The sequence below is a fragment of the Lithobates pipiens genome, unplaced genomic scaffold (assembly GCF_037356315.1).
Source record: "Lithobates pipiens isolate NorthernLeopardFrog02 unplaced genomic scaffold, aLitPip1_a1.2 Scaffold_16, whole genome shotgun sequence".
Lineage (NCBI taxonomy): Eukaryota > Metazoa > Chordata > Amphibia > Anura > Ranidae > Lithobates > Lithobates pipiens.
In genome coordinates, this window is record NW_027507748.1 from 297,176,617 (window position 1) to 297,198,031 (window position 21,415).

Genomic DNA, 21,415 nt, shown 5'->3' on the forward strand with positions numbered 1-21,415 from the left:
TCTCAGTAAATAGCTTGGGGTGTCTACTTTCCAAAATGGGGTCATTTGGGGGGGTTTTGTGCTATTTTGGCATTTTATGGCCTTCGAAACTGTGATAGGTAGTGAGGAGTTAAATCAAAAATTTGCACCCTTAGAAATCCTGAAGGTGGTGATTGGTTTTCGGGGTGCCGTGCGTGACTAGACTCCCAAAAAGTCCCACACATGTGGTATCCCCGTACTCAGGAGAAGCAGCAGAATGTATTTTGGGGTGTCATTTCACATATGCCCATAGCATGTGTGAGCAATATATCATTTAGTGACAACTTTGTGCAAAAAAAAAAAAGTTTGTAATATTCCCGCAACTTGTGGCAAAATATAAAATATTCCATGGACTCAACATGCCTCTCAGTAAATAGCTTGGGGTGTCTTCTTTCCAAAATGGGGTCATTTTGGGGGGTTTTGTGCTATTTTGGCATTTTATGGCCTTCGAAACTGTGATAGGTAGTGAGGAGTTAAATCAAAAATTTGCACCCTTAGAAATCCTGAAGGTGGTGATTGGTTTTCGGGGTGCCGTGCGCGACTAGACTCCCAAAAAGTCCCACACATGTGGTATCCCCATACTCGGGAGAAGTAGCGGAATATATTTGGGGGTGTAATTCCACATATAAACATGGCATGTGTGAGCAATATATCATTTAGTGACAACTTTTTGTAAAAATTTTTTTTTTTTTTTTTTTGTCATTATTCAATCCCTTAGGACAAAAAAAAAAAAATATTCAATGGGCTCAACATACCCATCAGCAATTTCCTTGGGGTGTCTACTTTCCAAAATGGGGTCATTTGGGGGGGATTTGTACTGCCCTGCCATTTTAGCACCTCAAGCAATGAGATAGGCAGTCATAAATTAAAAGCTGTGTAAATTCCAGAAAATGTACTCTAGTTTGTAGACGCTATAACTTTTGCGCAAACCAAAAAATATACGCTTATTGACATTTTTTTTACTAAAGAGATGTGGCTGAATAAATTTTGCCCTCAATGTATGACTAAAATTTAGTTTATTCGATTTTTCTTATAACAAAAAGAAGAAAATATCTTTTTTTTTCAAAATTTTCGCTTTTTTTCCATTTATATCGCAAAAAAAAAAAAATCGCAGAGGCAATCAAATACCATCAAAAGAAAGCTCTATTTGTGGGAAGAAAAGGACGCAAATTTCGTTTGGGTGCAATATTGCATGACCGCGCAATTACCAGTTAAAGCAGCGCAGTGCGAAATTGCAAAAAGACCTCTGGTCCTTAAGGTGTTTATTGGTCCGGAGCTGAAGTGGTTAAGCAAGTGAAAGGCCCAGAAGCAAACATTTATTATATTGCAGCTTACCAATTCTGATATGCATTGGCTAAATTGGTTTTCTTTTTTAAGATTTATTTTCTTTATGTTCACCTGGTGGTTTTGCCACTAAGTCTGTTGTTATTCAACAGAACAAGCTACAGGTGTAGCAGTTAGAGAGATGAGTGAATAGGATTGTAACAATCAGCTCAAACCCTAAACTAATCTGTGAAACTAAACCAAATAAATAAATGATATACAAAATGATACAATTCTGACCAGCCATCCACTGTGTAAGTGATTTCTCGTCATCTCTAATAAATATAATCAGAAATAAATTCAATGTAGCGCAGCAGTACAAAACAGTCCACAAAGTCCCATAAGGATTTGATCACATACACATCCCATTGAGTCGTGAAGTATTTGTGAAATTAAAGTAAAAAAGCCAAACAAATGAAGACCTCCATGAATATGTGCTTATCTGCTTCAAAGCACCACGTGCCTAATCTTTATGAACTGTGATTATCCATCACCGAGCGAAGTGCCTGCTCACCTCCCTACAGATCAAAAACAGCTTATCTCCTCACAACCCAGATAAGTGGCTCTACTCCTTCTCTCCTCCGTGGTGGGATTTGAACTCCTCACAGTTTCCCATAAATTTTATATATATTAATGCAAAAAAAGCAGACATAGTGTACTACCATAATAACTCTTTTATTATACCCCGCTTAAAAAATTACACTTGGGGGCGTGGCTTGGCGCGTGCGGAGAATGGCTGCCTGAACCCAGAGCTCCGGGAGACCCGCAGTCCTGTAGCCTTTTCCTTGGCAGTATCGCAGGCGAAAATGAGCAAATCGGGGCGCCACACCACGGGGACACGACCGGGCCGGTCCTCGGCTCCCGCTTGCGCCCGCAGCATCCAGGACATCTTTGCCACCCAGACCCGCTCCGGCCGCAACACGCCGACCAAGATGGCGCCGGCACGAGGCGAGGAAGAAGACCTCAGCGATGGGTCCCAGTCAGCGACGGAGGACGCGGTAAGCGGGCTCGGACATCCCAATCACCCTCTTACATTAGGAGACATGACTTCCATTGCTGCAGATATTAAATCTACTCTATTCTCTGCTATAACTGACTTAAAAGCGGACTTACTGTCACTGACTGAGAAAATGGCTACTATGGAGAGGGCAGAGGGTAGAAGGGACAGAGCCATTGTCAGGCTGGAAGCCACCGCTGCATCGCACTCTGCCCATCTGATTGAAATTAATCGCCATTTAGAGGACCTCGACAACAGAGGCAGGAGGAGCAATCTGAGGGTGAGAGGGGTCCCGGAATCGGTGGGCCCCGAACAGATCCCTTCCGCCCTGAGATCAATCTTCAATAATCTATTGGAGAACCCGATTGATACCCCCATAGACCTAGTGCGAGCGCACAGGGCCCTGAGAGTGAAACCTTCAGATTCTGCACCCCCCAGGGACATTGTCTGCTGCCTCCAGAGCTTCCCACTTAAGGAGGAGATTTTATCTCAAGCACGGAAAAATGAACATGTGCTTTTTAATGACAGTGAGATCTCCCTGTTCCAGGACTTGTCACCTATTACTTTGCGCAACAGGCGGGTGTTGCGCCCTCTCCTAGAGGTCCTTAGGACCAGGGGGATCGTTTACAAGTGGCGATTCCCTTTCGCCTTGCAGGCCACGCTGGATGGGAGGCAAGTCGTGTTGCGGATGCCGGAGGAGCTACCAGACTTTTGCACTGCCCTAAACATCCTGTTCACGGAGTTACCTGACTGGTATGTGGAATTCAGGCTTCCCCCGACTGACTGCAGTCCGGTGAATACACCCCACTCATCCCCTGCTAAACCTCCGCCTAAAAGGAGCAAGATGGGAAGATCTGGAGGCCAAGGCCCGGGCCGCTCATCCCTCCAGGTGCACCCTCCCAGACAGCGTGACTGCCCCTGAGCAATCTGCTTGACTCCTGGAGATGATCCTTGCTGCTCTATACCCTGGACCTTACATGGTGACTGATGTTCGTGTTGTTTTTCGCCTTTTTTTTTCCTTTTTTTTTCACTTGTTTTGCTAAGGACTCTTACCACTGCTGCCTGGATGCCTAGTTGGCATTTTTCTTCTCTTCCTACTTGCAGAACTCGGGTTGGAGGGGTTGGGAACCGGTGGCTGTTGGCTGCGGCCTTTTTGTTTCTAGTGCGCTGCTGATTGACTGCCTATTGGAACTCAGCCTGAAGTTTTTCTTTACCCTGGGTCGATATTCTGCCTTTAATCTCTATAGTGTGCTGACCCGTTTATTATTGTTTTTTGAATCGTCATTTATGCTTAATTTAGTCCTGTTTTTTTTTTTTTTTTTTTTTTAAAGAAGAAAAAAACACTGCCAAGGAACTTTTACTTATGTTTTCATTTCAGCTTTGTTGGACTGCGGGGCATTCTGATTCCAGCTCTCCTATATGGATCTCAGTTTGGTTGATTGTTTTGGTACTCATTGCAGACTACTAATTGTTCAGACGTATCCTAGCGTTCTCTGCTCGGAGTTCCTCCCACTTACCCCGCAAGTGAGTAGTGTCGTGCTGTTACTGTGCGCGGATACTGCTCACACTTTAATATAAAGCTTGCAGTCTTGTGTACTGCAGGCAGGTTCTTGTTTTCTTTTCCCCAGTTATATAGCCTGAACCCACGGGCTAGATCCCTATCTCCCCTATTTCCCCCCCCCCTTTTCCCTCCTCTGTTCTTCTCTTTCTTTGCCTTCTCCTCCTTTTCTGTATCTTTATCTTTCAGGTCGCAGGGCGGCGAGGAGCGGGTGGAGTGCCTTCACAATGGCGTACTCGGGGTTGGGACACGGTCCTACCCTGATATCTCACAACATCAGAGGCCTGAATACCCCGGAGAAGCGCTCTTCCTTGCTCAGAGAACTTAATAAGGTAAAACCTCTGTTTGTTTTTTTACAAGAAACGCATTTCCAGTCCACTAAAATTCCTACCCTTCGACATAAAAATTTCCCTGTGGCATACCATGCCACAAATCCCTTGGCTAAGACCAAAGGAGTCACGATTTTGCTGCATAAGGCGGCGGGTTTCGAGGTCACTCAGCAACTAGTGGACCCTGATGGTAGGTACCTGTTCCTGAAGGGGACTTGGGGAGCGGTCCCGATGACGTTGGCTAACGTTTATTTCCCAAACAGGGCCCATATAACTTTTTGCAGACACCTTATTGAGGAACTCAAGGGTTTTGCAGAGGGTGGTATTTTGCTCGGGGGGGATTTCAATATACCGTTAAACCCCTCCCAGGATACGTCTTCGGGCAAATCTAGTGTGACTTACGGGGTTTTGAAACGTATCAAGAATCTTTTACACTCGATGACGTTGGTAGACTCATGGCGCACCCTGCACCCGTCCGGTAAAGATTTTACTTGCTATTCAGCACCCCATGATAAATATGCGCGCATCGATTACATTTTTATTACGCAGAAAGATTTGCCGGTGTTAAGGGGGGCGCACATAGGTATCCAATCGATCTCGGATCATGCACCTACCTCCCTCTGTATTGGGCGTACAGCTCATAGGCCGAAGCCATGCATGTGGTGTCTGAACTCCGCCTTGTTGTTGGATATCGAACTACTGCCAAAACTGACTGACGTTTTGCGCCACTATTTCTCTGAAAATAGCTCTGATGATCTCTCTCCCTTAACAATTTGGGAGGCACATAAGTGCGTCATGAGGGGGGAGCTCATCAGAGTTGGAGCTACCCGCAAGCGGGAGGCTGAAAAACAGATTAAGTCCCTTTCAGCCAAAATTGCCGGTCTGGAGGCCCAGCATAAACAATCCCTGGACGCTCAAAAAGCCCAGGAACTGTTGGCAACGCGCGGCGAGCTCCGAGACATCTTGGAAGCTCGTAGTAAACGCGCGCTCTTCCTTAAGCATAAAATCTATTATGAGCACGGGGATAAGGGTGGGAAGTTTTTGGCGAGGGCGTTAAAAGAGGCCTCCTTATTTAACAACATTATGGCGATCAAAACTGGTGACGGACGGCTAACAAATAGAACAGACGAGATTGCGGAGAGTTTCCACCGTTTTTACTCCAAACTTTATGACATTCCCCTCCAACATAAACCTGGGGAGTTGGGGGGTGACAGGCCCCAAATTATTCAAGACTATTTGCAACAGAGCGGCCTACCATCGCTCTCCCCTGAGGATGCGGATTCTCTGGAACAACCGATCTCCTCAGAAGAGTTATCGCTTGCCATTAAAACCCTCAAGCCCGGAAAGAGCCCGGGGCCTGACGGGTTGTCGGCCCTTTACTATAAGACGTTCGGGCACGTTCTGGAGGCCCCACTTTTAAAAACCCTTAACTTTTTTATGGACCCTCGCCAAATTCCTGCCACGTTTTTGGGAGCTCATATTACGGTGATCCCTAAACCGGGCAAGGACCCATCGGAGTGCGCTAGTTACAGGCCCATCTCTCTTCTTAACCTAGATTTAAAAATTTTGGCCAAAATCATCGCGAATCGCTTACGCCCCTTTTTGCCTCACATAATTGGTCCAGAGCAGGTTGGGTTCATGCCGGGGAGGGAAGCCAGGGATAATGTGATCAAGGCTCTGAACTTGTCTTACCATTGCCGCAGATTGGGACTCGAGGGCCTTCTCCTGTCAACGGATGCGGAGAAGGCCTTCGACAGGGTCGCGTGGGATTACCTGCTGGCCACTTGTGCCCACATAGGTCTGAAACCCCATATGTTGTCCTGGATTTCCTCCCTGTACGTGAACCCCACGGCTCAGTTAAAAATTAATGGATCCCTTTCAGAACCGGTAACTATTAAAAATGGGACGCGACAGGGCTGCCCCCTGTCGCCTCTTCTGTTTATACTTTCATTGGAACCCTTTATACGTGTCGTTAACCAAATCCCGGATATTGCGGGATTCCAGATCGGCTCTAAATCTTACAAAATTGCTGCATACGCGGATGATTTGTTGTTTTTTTTGACTCAGCCCCACGCTTCTATACCCAATCTATTGAAGGCTTTCTCCATCTATGGCTATGTTTCTAATTTAAAAATTAATTATTCTAAGTCGGAAGCTATGAATATTTCCCTCCCGCCCGAGGTTTTAGAGCAGGCTCAGACTAACAACTCCTTTCGTTGGGAAGTAAATACGCTTAAGTACTTGGGAATCTTGCTGCCCTCTCAACTTGACTGTGCTTTCTCTAGCAATTTCACACCCATGCTGCGGCGGATCCAATCTGATTTAGCGAAATGGTCCCTTAAATTTTTTTCATGGTTTGGGAGAGCGGCAATAATAAAGATGGTGGTACTCCCTAGATTGCTTTATCTTTTTCGCTCCCTACCAATCGCGGTACCGGTCAGCTTTTTCAAGCAATTACAGTCTGTACTCTGGAAATTTGTCTGGGCGGGTAGGAGGCCGCGTGTTGGCCTTCGCCTGTTGATGAGGCCGAAGGCAGAGGGAGGCTTGGGCTTCCCGAACTTTAAGCTTTATTACTATGCCGCACACTTGGCCAGAGTTGTAGATTGGCATTGCCATTCTGAGAATAAGCACTGGGTAGCTTTGGAAGAGGCAGGTTCCCACACTCCTTTAAAGTTCTCCCCATGGATACCTTGGGCTAAGTGTCCCCCAGAGTTGTTACAACACCCTCTTATTAGAGCAACCCTACAAGCCTTCCATAGATCTTCCACAGAATATTCAATCGCTACTTCACCGGGACCTTTGACCCCTCTGTTGAATAATCCGGACTTCCCGCCAGGAGAGGATACCAGTACATTCTCCTGGAGGGGACCGCTGCCCCTTCTGGCTCTACATTTGACTCAGTCTGGACAGTTTATCTCTCGGGACGACTTGCTGAGTGGCCCCGAACCCTTGGTGCTCTCCCCCTGGAATTACAGGCAGGCTCGTCATTATGTCATGGCACCCATGAGACGGAAAGAGATGCTGAGAGACCCTACCTCTTTTGAAACTATTTGCTTGGAAGGCGGGCCGGTGGAGAGGGCGACCTCACTTATGTGCAATTGCCTTCAGCAGCAGGGGAGTGCGGACCCGGTACGTTTCAGAGACCAATGGGAATCGTCACTCCAGACTCGCTTTACTGATTTGCAGTGGCAACACGCATGTATTTTGGCCCACAAGTGCTCTATTAGTACTAGGCTCCAAGAAAACTCTTATAAATTATTGTCACAATGGTATGCCACTCCGGAAAAAGTAAAGAGATGGTACCCCGCTTCCACAGACCTCTGTTGGAGGTGTGGTGAGGCTAAAGGAGACATGTTGCACATGTGGTGGAATTGCCCCCGGATCTCTGAATTCTGGGGCAAGATTTGTGACCTGATTTTAAGCATTACGGATACGACCCTGCCCCTGACACCGGCCTGCTGCCTGCTTCATGTTTCTGATTGGCCTCTTAGCAAATATAAAAGATCCTTATCGAAGCATCTCCTTACTGCCGCTAAGTCCCTGATCCCTAGACACTGGAAATCGGCCTCAGCCCCATCGGTAGGGGAATGGCTACGGGAGGTTAACCGAATGTTCGCAATGGAAGAGACGCTGGCCACAGCTAACGAATCCGCTGAAAAATTTCATAACACTTGGTCTCCTTGGGTCCAGTTTAAATATTCTGACTCATTTGCTAGCTTGGCCACGGGTTGAGAAGTTTCCTGCTCCCCGTGGACCGACTGTTTTGGGGTTTGTCGACCTTTTTGAGTATGCGCAGATGTGGACCCCTCTGTGAAAACCGCTTTTCTCGCTGTCTTGCTTCTTGACCTTTTATTTCTACTTCGTTTCTACCTGTTCTTTCCTTTACTCTCACTACCCTTCTTTGGTATCCTATATCCACCCCTTCCCCCTTCCCCCAGGTTAAACATGTACCTTACAGATTCTTGTACTATCTGTTCACAGGATATTGAATGGTGTAATTAGGTGCTGTGATATTGTTCCCGCTTTTTTTTTCTGTTTTTTTGGGTACTCATTCTTTTTATGGAAGCTGTTTTTTGCCGCTCCGGATCTTGAGCCCAAGTTATATCATAGCGACCAGAAGATGTTTATAATTACATAATTATATCTGTATCTTTGAGTTTGAACATAATTGCTATGCGCTACGTGTTGCTTGTACTGTGTACTGTGATGTTTTCAGCCTGTTATGTGATTTGACCTGAATAAAAAAAAATTTATTGGGAAAAAAAAAAAAAATTACACTTACAAAAGAATAAAATAAAACACGTTTTTCATGTGTCATCCAGCTCACATCTTAATCAGCTCGACTCCAGTAAACATCACAGAGCTTTACTCCTCCCCTAGACACGTGTCGCCACGTGATAGGGCTTCTTCAGTAGGTTGAGCACCGAGCCTTTAGTCACATTATATAGCTTCTAATACATCTCTGTGGCAACCACATAACAGTCTCACAGGAAACTGGAAATAAGACACCTCATCCTTCAACTGCCGGAACTACAATTTCCCTGCTCTCTAGCTGGGGACACATCACTCTCAAAATGCAATGAAAGCATTTCTATAATAAAATTAAAAATGTGTATATAATATGAATTTGAACAATACAAGCTCATAATTGAAGTCCCCCAGAGCAGGAATAAGGATGATAATTGATCAAGAGCTGTTAAAAATACCTATACTCTGGCTCACCGTGAGACTTTAATATCATATGCGGCGTAACCAATTAAATAACTTAAAATAATCGATATATAATATGACTAAGGACTAATGTCCGAAACGCATAGGCTGTTTTACAGCTTTGTACATATATTTAATAAAGAAATACCATTTTGGATGTCATCCTGAGTGCTGACCATCTCTTTCCTTAATATATAACATTTGTTTACAATATTTATACACATGTTACCTGGCCACAGACAGAATTAAATGAAAATCTTATATAAAAATAATTGATATTACAAAAATCTGTAAAAACCTTAAAAAAAAAGACAGTGGTCCAGGACCTATTTTTTTATTACTTATAAAGCAATAAATATCAAAGTCAATATTAAGACCTTTTGGAGCTAAAACTTTGGTTTCAAAAATCCAAAAAGATTCTCATTGAATTCATTTTCTAATGAAATTGCCCTCTCTCCAATGTTGTTGCCCCCTCGCTATACCTCAAAATTTAGGATCACTCAGATCCCCTATTATGGACCTCTCTAAAGTGCTTGGAGACACTGTGATGTGTTTTACCTTTTTTAATATTATTGATGTGCTCCCTAACTCTCACCTGTATGCACCTAGATGTATGTCCTACATATTGATATGAGCAGGGGCACTCCAGTACTGTATATACTACCCCAATAGCCGTATATGTAATAAAGTCCTTAGTAGGGTATACTTTATCAGCTGCTGTTGCCTCAAATTCCTTCTTTTTTTTTTACATTGACTTTCAAGGTAGATAAATGCATATTCACGGAGGACTTCACTTATTTATTTATTTTTTTTACTTTCCTATCATTAATACTTCACAACATAATTGTGTATGTATGTGATCACATCCTTATGGGACTTTGTGGACTGTTTTTTACTGCTGCGCTACACTGAATTTCTAGCTAGGGGGATGAGACAAACCATTTATTTGGAAGCAGAGCAAGGTCTGAGCAGCACCTCTCGGATTCTCGGACTGGACCTCGTGTAAGCTAAGCACAGCAGAGCCGGAATGCAGCGGGCCTCAGACAGCTGGTATCATTCACTGACAGCCGCTCCTCAGCTCCACACACACTTCCCCGCTTCTCTCTCCACTCCACCTGATTCAACAGCAGTACAGACTGGGCCCAGAGGATGACTGATTGTGCAGCTGGAGGATACATGTACACTAAGCTAAGCAGAAGTGGCTGGAAGGTACATGTACATACTGCACAGAGAGAAGGCATCATCATGACTGAAATGAGGGACTAAATCATCTGTACTGCAGATATACAATATCTGTCCTGTTACTGTATATATAGCCATATACAGGACAGATGATGTATATCTGCAGTCAGTGGTGATGGAGGAAGGTCTCTATATACAGGAAGAAAGGTGGGTATATATAGCTTTATACATCCACCTTCCATCCTCTATATACTAATACCATTCACCCCACCTATATACAAATACTGTACAACCTCCATACTGCACAGGCCACATTTTATGGGCACAGTGAGGCTGAATTTGATGGGCACAGTAAGGCTGCATAAGATGAGCACAGTGAGGCTGCGTAAGATGGGCACAGTGAGGCTGCATATGATGGGCACAATGAGGTTGAAATTGATTAGCATGGTAAGATTGCATATAATGGATACAGTAAGTCCCATATGATGGGCACAGTGAAGCTGCATTTGATGGGCACAGCTTAATGAAATAAACACTTGCATTTGACAGTGAATACTTCCCCAGCTTGTCATTTGACTCATAGGTACTGATCATTGTGGAAAAAAAATTATATATATATATATATATATATATATATATATATAGTGATCTCACACTGTTTCTGAAAAATCACTAAAAAACGAAAACAAAAAATACACTATGAGATGAATGCCAGTGACAAAATATTAAAGTGCAAAACTTGTAAAATAGCAAAAACTGTGCCACAAATATTATAATACTGTGCCAAGAAAAACTTATAAAGTGTCTCCACAGTTAGGTACCAAAGGTTGGACTCTTACACAGGGGATAAAACAGGCAAATCCCTACGTGTTATAACACATCAGATAATGTTATGACACGTCCCCAGATAAAGACACGTGATGTGTCGTAATGTGTAGGGATTGGCCAGAACTGACTGCACACCGGAAGTGACGTGAGAAGGCACTGAGAACACCAATGTTGTTTACTTTTTGCCTATTTGTTTTATCCCCTGTGTAAGAGTCCAACCTTTGGTACCTAATAAATATTACCCCAGTTTTTTAAACCCACTATTGGAGGCATATTTTCTCTCTTTCCCCCCTTTGTTGCTGTGGTGCCTTATAGGAGCATATTAGGACGGCTCATTGGAAGATTCATACAGTTGAGGAAGTGCCTGTGGTCCCATTAACAGTGTATGTTTACATAATGAGTCCCCAATAGGATGCTAGGAAGAACCTTACTTACCTATTGATGCGTTTTTCTTCATTATCATAAGGTGAGTGTTCTGTGAGACTAGTGGTTGAAGAGGGAATGCGTGGAGTTATTTATGGACATTATTATAACACACATTTGCCCATTATAAGAGGACTCTATACAGTGGTCTTTGTTTTTATCCATGCATTTACCTATTCTTCCTCTAAGGATTTTGTACATATTTTGGAATTTTTTTGTAACATATGTACATACTGTGGAGACACTTTATTTATGCACTATAATATTGTTGCACTTTAATTATTTTACAGTGGACCTTCTTTTAATATTTTTTTCTTGGCACAGTATTTTAATATATTTTTTGGCACAGTTTTTGCTATTTTACACATGTTATGCACTTTTTTATTATCTGAATCTCTTTGTGGTGACCATATAACTTTGCACTTTAATATTTTGTCACTGGTATTCATCTCATAGTGCATTTTTTGTTTTAGTTTTTTAGATATTTTTCAGAAACCACGCAAGATCACTATATATATATATATATATTTCTATATATATAATTTTTGATTTGTTACATTTGTGTATTGTGAACACTAAGCCCTTGTACACACGGCCGGAGATTCCGACAACCAAATCCGTCAGAGTAATTCTGACGGATTCATTCCGGAAGAGGTCCGGAAGTGATGTTGCATACACACGGTCGGACAAAGTTGTCAAAAAATCTGATTATACATAACGTGATGACGTTATTTCGTTACCACGGGACTACGTTCAGGCTAGTAGCCAATAGCTTTGGTCTAGGAATTTGATCTGAGCATGCGTGGCACTTTGTCCGTCGGAGTAGGCTACACATGATCGGAGTATGTCCGATCGGAGTATTTTGTCGGAAAATTTTACCGGCAAGTTGGAAAAGTTGGTCCGTCGGATATTCCGATGGAAACAGTCCGATGGAGACCACACACAGTCGGAATATCCGTCAAAATGGTCCGATAGGACACATTCCGTCGGAATCCCCGACCATGTGTACAAGGGCTAATAGGTTTTGCTGTGGTTTCATTCATTCATTTTTATCACTATTTCTGTAGATAGGCACATTACATTGGTTACTCCCAGTAGCACGACGGACACCTTGACACAAATGATCATTGTGGAAGCACGAAAAATTTCTCAAAATGAAAGAAAATTTGATTTTATCTTTGAAACAATTCCCCTTCACAAGGCATTCAGATGAAGAAAAAAAAGAGCATAAAGGAGCTTGGACCAGATCAACACAACTTGCAAATTCAGCAGCAGTCACGGTGATCATGGTCGAGTTTACACTCAGAGCTTTTCCACCACAACTTATAAGAAACTGAGTTGGCTAACTGGATGTGATATGAGTCTTGCCTTTTATTGTTTTCCCTGTTTGCTATTTGAAAGTCCTGGTACTGACATGTTATGAACAACAACAGGGGTTTGCGACTTAAAGCATTTCACTGAAAAATGCAAGTGGCGTGAAAGTACCCAAAGCCACCTAGACAACACTATGAGGCTCCAGTTTTTTGGGAAGAGTAGCATTGCTAGATGAAGGCTACAGAACTGTCATTAGAAGGCACAATGAAGAAGTCACAAAAAATCAACACATCCTGTCTAGAATAATAAACTGTTTGAAATTTTGTGGTGCATTCAAGCTGCCTTTACGTGGCCATGATGAGAGCAAGAGATCAAATAATCCTGGGATATTCCGTGGCTTGGTTGATTTTGTTGCTTCTCTTGATTGAGTTTTGAAAGAGCACCCCAAGAATGCCACTGTGTTTAAGGGAACTTCAAAAACCGCATAGAACGAGTTGTTGGACTGTATGTTGTCTGTTGTGAAGGAGCACATAATCCAAGAAGCATGGAGTATCAATTTTCTCTCAATCCAGGCCGATGAGACCACCGATATTCCCACTCATTGCCAACTTGTGCTTGTACTGCACTACATTGATGAAAAAGCAATGATGAAAGCAATGTACAGAGGGTTTTTTGGAGTTTATTCCTCTGCATTCAACTACAGCAGATTCCATTGCTACAGCACTACAAGAGTGTACCGTGCTGTCATCCTTGCAGAGAAGCAGAAGAGTAAACTCATCTTCCAAGTGTATGATGGAGCCAGCGTGATAATCAATGCCACTACAGGTGTCGAAAGGAAGATACAAGATGTGTAACCAAATGCCCACTACATCCACTGCTATGCACATCTGCTCAATCTAATAATGCAATGGCCCACTTCCCATATATACCCGAAGTGAGAGTTTTTCTTTTAGCCTTGGAGGAATTGCCAGTTTTTGTGCAAGATCACACAAGCACACAGATGTTCTTGATAACGTAGTTGCCCATAGACTACCAAACTTAAAGGAGTGTAAGATGGAACCTCCACAGCCATGCCGTCAATACAGTGTTTGAGCACAGAGAGTTGTTTCAACCTATACAAGACTCGGGTGACTTTGACTCTGTTACCGTCAGAGAGGTAGTAGCCTTTGCCATGCTGCTGGAGGATCAAGGTTTTATGTTTTTTTCTGACACTTTTCCACAACATAATGCCACATGTGGACCTCTTCTATGCCAAACTCAAGAAGAACAACATAGACTCAGTCCACATTAAGGAGAGTATCCAGCAGTTCCAGCAGGAAGTACAGAAGATCAGGTAGCAACTGTATTCCACCTTTTCCATCTGTCATTGTTATTATTTTTATTATTATTACACAAACATTTTTCAGAAATTCTCTCCCATTCCTGGTTGACAATAGCAGTGAATAGGCAGTGCTCGCTCAATCCAGAAGTCCATAAATGCATTGCAGCCAAGGTAAGTTTTTATTTGTTGCAATATTTGTCTTTTTGATAGCTCCCTCTTATATATATGAAGATTGGAAAGAAAGATATTTTTCTTACAATATTAATCTAAAAATGATGTGATCTAAAGGGATTTGTTATTCCCTCTAGTGGATAACATTAGTATTACGCCTTCATCTCTGTTAGCTCCCTAAGCTAACTGAGATGAACATTTTTAAAGGTTGCAGTCTGCAACCTTTAAAATTACCAGTTTTAAATTATGAAGGGAGATCAGTTTCAGTGTTTTTGAATCCATAATTTCTCAGAACTCCATACACATGGACAAGACATTCTGAGTAAATATGTCAAGTTTCATGCATTTCTGATGCTCAGGGAGCTAACAGAGATGAAATTAAAATGTTGTCATCACTACATAATTTTTGTTATTATCCTTCACTCATTAGGTCTGATACCATACTCTTAATGCCCATACACACAATCAGACTTTCTGATGGGAAATGTTGGATGTCAAGCTGTTGGTGAAAAATCCAACCATGTGTATGCTCCATCGGACAATTGTTGTTTGACTTTCCGTCAACAAATATTGGCTAGCATGTCTTAAAATTTTCCCTCGAACAAAAGTACACACATGCATGCTCAAAAGCAAGGACGAGTTGGGAGAGCTCTGTCTTGTAAAACTAGCATTCGTAATGGAGATATCACATTCGGAAAATTATGAAATCTCTCAATGCAGCGCATTGGTATAATAATGAAGCTGCTTTGCTGGTGATATTCATAGAGCTCTTACAATTGTATTTTTTTCCTAGTGATCTCAAGAATAATATATTTATTTTTTTCTAGTGATCTCCAGAATATTTTTTTGTGTCAAGTTACCACAACACCATTATTATCTTGTATTTTTTTAACCTCAATGATACAAGTATGTTGGTGTCCCTTGTTAATTTGATGTATTTTTGCAATGTACTTGCCTACTCACAAACAAACTGTCCTTTTTTAAGTAAAATACATAGCCAAGTATTTTGCAAAATCTAAATTTCTTATTCAATAGGGAGCACAAGGTCATATCAAAATCAAGAGGAAGGCAACGACGGAGAAACAGAAACAGAGTTTGAATTGGTGAAGCGTTTGTACCCCAGGGTAGACATCAATTATTTGACTGTCAAAACTGGTAACCTGAGAAGTCCATTTAATATTGAGCACAATACGGTCCTGAGAGATCTGGAGCAGCATCAGATGACATATATGTCCCGAGGCTGTGGTCTTCCAACCACAGGCAGTTCCCGATCCAGGAGGAGATATAAGGCCTCAAATATGTCCTTTGAAGAGATGGTGGAGATGGTAGACATCTTAAAAAGGACAGACTATGATGGGAATCATGGGCCGTACAGAAACCCAAATGTCAGAAAGGCCAAGATCATGGCTAAAGTTGTCAGAAGTCTGCACATGACTTTTGGGGTATGAAGATCCAAGGATCAATTGAGGGAACCTGAATTCAGACCTGAAATTGAGGGTGCAAGATCAGTATAGAAAGATCAGGAAAGTGCTTAAAAAAAGTAAGTATTTGTTGTGTGTTCCTATTATTATTACTTTCATGCTGGTTCATATTCTTTTCTTTACTGTTGTACAGTTTAAAATGCCAAGTTTTATGTTTGTGAACACAGGAATTGTTCGTGGGACATTAAACATTGTTCATTCGACCGCCAATACAGGTACAGTTCAGGCCCATTTTGATTAAAATAAGTTCATTAGATTGTTGTCTGGATGTGTTTGAAACTATAATGAAATGTCAACTTTATTCAGTGTCAAGTGAGGACACTCAGCAGCTGTTTATGCATCTGGATGCAGGGGCACTAATGTGGGACACCATAACACCCTTGTTATGGTGTCCCACGCAGGTGCTCCAGTGTATACTAGGGGTTTCTCCATGTGTGAAACTTGCACAAAACAGGTAAGCATTCCAGCTTTTGAAAGGGAAAAAATCATGTTTTCAGCATGGAACTCTGCCAAAACAGACAATTGGAAGACACTTCCAAGCAATATTTCATATTATTATTATTATTATTTTACGTTATGTGGATTTTGTGGAAGAAGAAACTCACTTCAGCAGTGCAAGTGCACAAATCCTGATCAGGGAGATCATGGTTTGTAATTGTGATTTGAAACAAATGAAACAAAACATCCATGATGTTCAAAAAAGACTGTGCAATATCATCTATATTTTAGGGAAAATCTAAACAAAAATAAAATTTTATAGTTGTTATGTTGTACGTGTTTTTACAGTTTTAAATGAATCGCAAAGCCACATTTTGAAGATGCACACAGTGGAGGTTATTTACGAAAAGGCAAATCCACTTTGCACTGCAAGTGCACTTGAAAGTGCACTGAAAATGCACATGGAAGTGCAGACGCTCTAAATCTGAGGGGTAGATCTGAAATGAGTGGAAGCTCTGCTGATTTTATCATCCAATCATCTGCAAGCTAAAATACTGTTTTTATTTACCTAGCATGTCCCCCTCAGATCTACAGTGACTGCACTTCCAAGTGCACTTTCTTTTTTTTTTATTTCACAAAAGTTTTTATTGAAGAATAGCAGAGCATTACAATCAACAATAAATCGCACAGTGTCGGTAACATTTTTACACGTTATCACAGGTGTTAGCAGGGATACAAAGGATGTTACTAGAATTAACAGGGTATAAATTAATACAATCTGTAGTTTCTTAATGCTAAATATAAAGTTAATCTTATCGAGGACAAAATAGGAATCTAAGCAAATATAAAGATAAGACAAGGTTACTCATAAGAAGGAGGGAGGAAGGGGGGGAGGAAAGAGAAAGAAAAAAAAAAAAAAAGGGGGGAGGGGGGGGGGGAAGGGGTGAAAAATTAGTTTAATATAGTAGCAAAAGGGAAGAGTAGGCAAGGAGGTTTGATAAACAGCGGGCTTGTGCTCTTAGATCCTCTAAAGAGTGACAGCATACAAAAATGACAAAAATTCGACAGCAATCGTTACTATATGGACGACTTGTATTCCTGAGTATCTTTGAATGCTAGCCATTTCGACCAGGTTGAGGTAAAGTTTAACATTCTTTCTTGTGAAATACTTATAAGCTCCTCAATGGTTTCAATAGAGTTGATCCTTCTGAACCATTCTTTTTTCGTTGGGAGTGAGGTTGACCTCCAGTGGCAGGGGATGCAATGTCTCGCCGCATTTGTCATGATCATGGTTAGGGATTTCAAATATTTTTTTTGGGGGATTGTGTTGTGGTGCAGTAGGAAGTGGGCCGGATCGAAATTTAGCGTTTCTGAGGTTATGGAAGTGATAGTTTCATGGACCATTTTCCAGAATGGTTGAATGTGTGGGCATGACCACCAGATGTGAAATATATCGAGCCCACCTCACCACTGCACCTCCAACATTTGTTGGAGATCTGGGGGTAGAATTTATGTAGGGTGCTGGGTGTTCTATACCATCTTGTTAAAATCTTGAACCCACACTCCTGGGTAGCAACGTTAAGTGAGCCTTTATGAGCATACATGAAAATAGTTTCCCAGTTTTCATTGGTGAAAGATAGATTGAGGTCATTTTCCCATGCTAGACAAGATGCGTAGGAGAACTCTAAGCCCTCTTCGAATAGTGAGTTGTAGAGAGTTGAGATATTGTGTCTTTGTGGGCGCGTTTCTGAACATAGGATCTCGAGGGTCGTGGGAGATTTGGACCTAAGGGTTGCCAATACCACTGTGGAGAGATAATGTCTGATTTGGAGGTATGTCCAGTGGGAGATTAGTCTAGGGTCATTGTCCTTATTGATTTCCTCGAGGGACAAAGGTTTCCCATTACGGAGAAAATGTTTAATTAGTACTGCTTTGTGGGGCCAACTAGCTAAGAAAGAGTTTTGTTTGTTTCCTGGGGGAAAATCGTGGTTGTTCCTGAGAGGTGTTAGGGGGCTAATCCAAGGGGTGGGGTCACTTTTCTTGTATGTGTCGTGGAAGATTGCTAACGTGGGACCAATAAGAGGGTGAGATTTGATCTCTTTTGGGTGGTACTTGGGGTTTATCCATGGGAGGTGATTGATTGAGCAGGAAAATTGGGCTTGTTCTAATGACACCCAGTCCTTGATAGCTTGGTGTAAGTTCCAGTCTACAATTCGTGTGAGTATAGTTGCTTGATGGTATTTTTTCAGGTAAGGGAGCGCTATTCCACCTTTGTTTTTTGGGAGAATTAGTCTAGCATACTTGATTCTGGGAGGTTTACTCCTCCATATAAAGGTGGTACAAGCTTTGCGGAAGGAGGCAAGAAAGGAAGATGGTAATCTGATGGGAATCGTTTGCATAGCATAGAGGAATCTGGGCAGGATGGTAATTTTTAATAGTGAGGCCCTTCCAAACCACGATATATTGAGGGAGTTCCATCTTTTAAGGTCTTCCTGTGAGTTTTTTAATAAGGGTAGAAAATTAAGTTTGAATAGGTCTTTTAGGTTTGAGGGTATTTCTATCCCGAGGTAGGTAATTTGTTTAGGAGACCAGGTGAATGGGAAGTTTTGTTTACATAATTCTACGTCTTTGGGGGGTAACGATATGTTTAGTGCTACAGATTTGGAGTGGTTAATTTTTAGATTGGATAGTAGTTGGAACGTTTCAAGTTCTTGAATTAAATTGGGCAGTGAGACTAGGGGTTGTGTTAGAAAAAGTACCATATCATCTGCGAAGGCAGCAATTTTATAAGAGTGATCTTTTACTTCAATGCCTTTGATATTTGGATTGGACCTGATTTTATTTAGGAGTGGTTCCAAGGTGAGGACAAATAGCAACGGAGACAAGGGACAGCCCTGTTTCGTCCCATTTTTTAGGTTAAAGGCATTCGACCATTGGTGCGTACACGTGCAGTTGGATTTGAGTACAGTGCGGCGATGTATGCTCTCATCCGAGGCATTATGCCGATATTTTTAAGAACTGCATCAATGAAGTCCAAGGCCACTCTGTCGAATGCCTTTTCTGCATCAAGAGAGAGGAAGAAGCCCTGTTTCTTTTTAGAAGTCAGCCAATTATTTATGTTCAGAGCCTTAATGGTGTTGTCCCGGCCCTCTCTGCCGGGGATGAATCCCACTTGATCTAGGGAAATTAAGGATGGAAGTAGGGGTAATAATCTGTTGGCCAGGATTTTGGCGTATATTTTAATATCTACGTTTATTAAAGAAATTGGGCGATAGTTTGTGACAAGGGTTGGGTCTTTTCCTTCCTTGGGAATGACTGTTATGTGCGCTTCCAGGACCTGTTTGGGGGGATTTTGTTCTGAATGTCAAGAAAAGTTTTATAACATTGTAATGGGAGACCATCTGGACCAGGGGCTTTGCCTATTTTCATGTCTTTCAAGGCCCTGTCAAATTCTTTGCCAGTAATGGGAGATTCGAGTTCCTGGGCGATATTTTTTGCTATTTTCGGGGGACTATGTTTCTCCAGGTAATCTTGGATTATTTTCGTTCTGGTCTCTGAATTAGGGGGAAACTTGGGATTGGAAGGAATATTATATAAAGATTGGTAGTATTGTTCAAATTGGGTGGCTATCTCCCCGTTCGAGGAATATGACACTCCTCGATTGTCTTTTATTTGATGTATGGTGGAAGCGGCTTTCTTACTCTGAATCTCTCTCGCAAGAAGTTTTCCACTTTTATTACCTTGCTCGTAATATATTTTATGTCGTAATATATATTGTCTTTTAGCTTTTAGATTCAATTCTTCGGTGAGTAGATCTCTAGCTCTAGTCAATTCCTCGAAAGTGGAGACAGCCACATTCCTTTTATGCTGAAGTTCGAGCTCGTGTATACGATCTATTAAGGAGTTGATTCTAGCTTGTTTTTCCTTTTTGAGTAGGGTCAGTTTCCTTATAAATTCGCCTCTAATGACACTTTTGTGGGCTTCCCATTGAATGATACTAGAGGTATCTTCATTATCATTACGGGCAAAGTAATCGTTGAGTATGTCCCTAAAGAGGATAATATCTATTGGGTCTTTCAGTACAGTGGTGTTCAGTCTCAAAGTTTTAGTTATAGTGTTTTTTTCCGGGAATGTCAAGGTTAGTGTAATTGGGTGATGGTCAGATAAAGTCATAGGCTCTATAGTCGTGTTCGTCAGGAGTGGCAGGTCTGATTGCGTAATATAGAAGTAGTCGATTCTCGAATATTTTTGGTGGATTGTTGAAAAGTAAGTATAATCTCTGGATTGAGGGTTGAGAGTTCTCCAAGTATCGTGCAACGTTAGTGACTGCAGTTGGAGTTTTATTTGTTTCAGAGCCCTGAAAGGAAGGCTCGAGGAACCATTTGAGGTGTCAGCTATAGGATTAAGGGGGACGTTGAAGTCGCCACCTAGTATTAGAATGCCTGAGGCGAAATTTGTTAATAGGTCCTTGATTTTGCGGAAAAAAGCTACCTGTTTAATGTTGGGAGCGTAAATATTGGCAATCGTGACCGGATGGGACGACACTATGCCCTTAAGAAAGATAAATCTCCCCTCCGGGTCAACCATTGTGTCTTTTATTTGTAAAGGAGTGTTTCGAAATGAGGATGGAAACCCCTTTTGTCTTCCCCTCAGGGTTGGTGGAGTGAAAAACTGTGGGGAATCGTCTATCTGAGAATTTAGGTACATTATTGGATTTGAAGTGAGTCTCTTGAATACATTCTATGTTGGCTTTGTGTTTATGAAATTCAGAGAGCAATTTGGTTCTTTTAGATGAGATGTTGAGCCCTTTAGCATTAATAGATAATAGCTTAAGGGAAAGGGTTGAAGAGTGCGGTCTCTGAGATGGCATAGCTATAATTATCTGTAATTATTGTCGAGAAGAAGAGAAAAAAAAAAAAAGGAAAAAAAAAAGGGGGGGGGGGAGTTAATGGAATACCTAAAGCAGGTACGGAGAACACACACCGGAGGAAGGATTAGACCAGCTAAGCCAACCTATATGTATATGCCGGTAGGGTCAAGGAGCAATGTGGGGGATCACTCCTTGTGTGGGTTCGATGACCAAAGGGGGACAATCAAGTGACAAATGTTGTTTCACGAAATAAGGTGTTTGATATATGATATATGGGACCGGCGCCCAGGGAGCCCATGTGGGTATAGTAAACTCAAACAGGACAGGGTTTTAGTGCCAAGAGGTGATAAAAGGGATAATATAGCTGTATCCCGCCTTTTGGGCATTAACGGCTAATGCCATTGCTGTAAGAAGGTGGTATGTGAGACAGTGATCTCCCGTGTAAAGTGGAT